Source organism: Eriocheir sinensis, chromosome 18 (assembly GCF_024679095.1).
Source record: "Eriocheir sinensis breed Jianghai 21 chromosome 18, ASM2467909v1, whole genome shotgun sequence".
Taxonomy (NCBI): Eukaryota; Metazoa; Arthropoda; class Malacostraca; order Decapoda; family Varunidae; genus Eriocheir; species Eriocheir sinensis.
Window position 1 is genome coordinate 7,485,165 of NC_066526.1, and position 3,722 is coordinate 7,488,886.

Sequence of the window (3,722 nt, forward strand, 5' to 3'; positions counted from 1 at the left end):
TTGTCTCATCCAGAAACAACCCGATGGGTAGGGTCGGCTTCTGGGTAGCGTGCCACATGCCCGAATAGCCGGAGTTAGCGGCCACGAGGGAAATATATATCGAATCAGTCTCAAGGAGTAGTCGCCGATTTGACACACAGTCATTCCAGAGATATCCTATGATTCTGCGTAGTTACTACCAAAGGCATCAATCCGCCTCTCCAAGTCACTATTAAAAGTGTCCATGTCTCCCAGCCACTGAGTAAGACAGGGTACTCGTGCTGAGCGAGTCCATAACACCTTGGGCCAAGCCAATCCGCCGTAAGACTTCCTGGCGAGACCCACCGTTGATCTGAACTATATATATACGCTGCCAAGGTATGTGAAGTTTTCCAAGGTCTCATTGTCCTCGCCATATGCATGAACAGACTGTACTATTTCATCTAGCAAGCCTCCAAACACCTGTACCTTGGTCTTGGCCCGGGAGACATGGAGTCTCAAAGGTTTGCCTCTTCATGCAGTGCCTCGAGAGACATCACCAAGACCTCCAGCAACTCTGCAAAGATTACTGCATCATCAGCAAAAACAAGGCCTTGGTATTACTAATAGATGCTCCACAATAACTCTGGTCCACAACTCTGCCTAGTACTCAGTCCATACAAGTGTTGAAAAGCGATGGCACAAGGACACAGTCACACAGCCCTGCCTCATTCCCGCGTTCCGGGAAAGAAGATGGACACGCACCTTCACACACACACACACACACACACACACACACACACACACACACACACACACACACACACACACACACACACACACACACCCTTCACAACACTCTCATTCCTGGCAAACCAATGGTCCTTGCAGGATTCCCGCGGAGTCACAGGAGATCCCAGAGTGCCTCGCGATGCACTGAATGAAACGCCTTCTTGAGATCGACATAGGCTGCGAGCATCCCCTGTCGAAACTCACGTCGGCGCTCCATCAGTACGGGAAGGGCTAGGATATGGTCAGTGTTCGACTTACCCGACGTTAAGCCAGATTGCTTAGATCTCTGCTAAAAAAAACTGTCATCCATGTAAATGTCAATTCTTTAAGCTCTACCTTATAGGAAATCATTCAGAATTTCAACTTTGACACGAGCAGATACGGCAGTTCTACTTCCTTCAGTCACTCAGCCCTGTGACCCCAATTTAGCGTTGATTCGGGATGATTTCTCGAGTTTTCTTCATCGGTGCACATGGACAGTTCAGCCAATTTCTCCTGGTTGCTTGTTTTATTTACTCACTGCTGTTGAAATATTTCAGCGGTGTCTTGGGGTTGCTCTCCTATGTTTCCTTTCCCATGACGCCCAAAGCTATATATACAATATATATTCAATGGTTACAGTTTTAGAGTTGTTGCGAACTCTCAATCTTTTCTTACTGCAAGAATAAATTTCAGGGTCAGTAATATGGGCCGTTCTGTTATTAAGGGTTGAAAATACAAACACCTCAGTATGGACAATATGCAAAAATATCACATCCAATTTTTACCGTGTTTGAAATACTGCAATTTTCGTTAAGATGCAGAATGCTTGGAAGCAGCTCGGTTATGTTATTTTTCAAAGGGGCACTTCAGCAAGAAAATCATGCACAAATATCCAAGTTAGTTTTCGCCTTGGTTATCTCATAGTATCGGCACCATTCACTTTTCGTTGTATCAAACAACTGCTCTTCAAAGTACGGGTCGCGCCCCAGAAGATACTACTCACTGGGTTGCCACTGCACAAATAGTTAGTTAAATACGAGACGGAGAGGGGTACACAATTCTCAAAACTGTTACGAGGCTTTGACATGCGCCGTGACGGAAATGATTATAATAAAACGGGGCTGCGGTAACGAGTCTGCAGAACACTGCATGGTTTATATAGCGCGTTCACCTCAGGCACGGGGACACATAACACTTGTCACAGTTCGCTCGCTCCGTGGCTCTCTCTCACCAAACCAGTTTCGGAACAGCCTGAAGGCCCCAGAGGCGCACCTCACTACTGCAGGCTCACCCTACTCTGCACATACTGGGGGATCTCGTGCTTCTAAGACAGCCAGGCCGGAGTGCAGTGTGTGGAAAAGCCCGCCCATTGTCACCCCAAGCTCCTTGAAGGCCGCCGCGGCACTCTTTTCTCCTACAGGGTCGGCAACAACACAGCCTGGAGTGTACTCGCGTTTCCAGCAAAGGCTGCAGTCGAGCAAGGGAAGGCCCGGCCCGGTGTGCAGCTCTTGCCTATTAGTATTTCCACAGTAATAAGTCAGCTCGCATGCTCTGTATATTTTTACATTTCATCATTGATACCTATTCGTATATGGTTTTGACACACGATTAAATTTGATTGTTTCATTCGTCACTTGTGAATTTTGGAATAGTGAACTTCCTTACATTTTCTCTCCATTTTTTTTAATATCTATAGTCACTTTCCTTAATGTAATAAAATTACGATATTTTTTATTATCTATTTTGCCACTCACATTTTAAAATATAATCACGTCACCTCTTTTTCTTCTTACCTCCAGTGTCAGCTGATTTTTTTTTCCTAGTGTTTCCGCATAACGTGAACTTCTCTAAGTAGAAGTGTGTATAGATGGCCACTCTTGTCAACCAACTGCCCCGCCGAGTCGAGTTCCCACCAATCAGAGGGTTTGAACCATACAGACCTGGGTGGCATAGCACTACCATGCAGGGCAGCCACGTAAAGGAACCCCGCCGTGCAGAGTGAAGAGAACAACGGCCTGTCAGGCCCCGCCAGGTGAACAAATGATTCTACAGTCGGTTCGTCACTAACAACACAGATTCGGACTGTTTTCGCACTACCAGTCACAACTACCATGTAAGGCAAGGCCGCCGTGCAATGTGTGGAAAATTCCGCCCCTTGTCAGGTCAACTGACCCGCCAAGCGGAGCCACGTAAATAAATGAGGGTTTGAGCGCCACGCACACTGCCGCTGCAACTCCTCCCACGGGAAGCGAGCCGGAAGGGCCACGCCCCCTTTTTTGTTGCTGGTAGGTCGACAGCTGTAGCCGTGAGGTCCAGAATTTCAGTCTTACAGCAAAATGTTGGATGTTTTGCTCTTCACTCAAATAACTAGATGGGGTCGCAGCATGTCCATGTGGCTGACGCCCTGGCTGTCCACATCGTCCACACTGTGCTTCACTTCCGCTGCAAGTATCGCGGGCCATTGTGTCCGCCGGTCGGGGTCACGTCGCCAAAATTATATTTTATTATCAGGCGCAGGTTTGGTACCAAAATCCATGCTCATGTCCACCTGGCTCGTTCATTTGCTTCACCTTATTTCTTTCTTTATTTATATGTTTATTAGCTCTATTCAGGTATTATTATAATTTACTAATGTTTATTATTTTTATGGTAAATTAAACAAATTAACTCTTAAAATATACACTCTTCGCCGTAATAAGATCAAGGATAACATCGATCCTATAAACTTTTTTTTGTATTAGCCTATTTCATTTATGCGCCACCACCACCAACAACAACGGAAACAACAGCAATAACAGCAACAACAAAACAGCAGTAACAACAACAACAGTAATAATAATAATAATAATAATTATAATAATAATAATAATAATAATAATAATAATAATAATAATAATGATAATAATGATAACAAAAATAATAATAATAGTAATAATAGTAATAATAATAAGAATAAGAATAAGAATAAGAAGAAGAAGAAGAAGAAGAAA

At 44.5% G+C, this 3,722-nt stretch overlaps 1 protein-coding gene across 1 annotated transcript in view; it reads right to left on the bottom strand.

Moving 5' to 3' along the window:
• Window positions 1–2,851, bottom strand: part of LOC127000270 (villin-1-like) — an 86,393-nt gene extending 83,542 nt beyond the window's left edge. The window contains exon 1 of the mRNA XM_050863725.1: window positions 2,526–2,851. The gene's annotated coding sequence lies outside the window, so the exon portion shown is untranslated. The remainder of the gene's footprint in view (window positions 1–2,525) is intronic.
• Window positions 2,852–3,722: the final 871 nt, after the last annotated feature.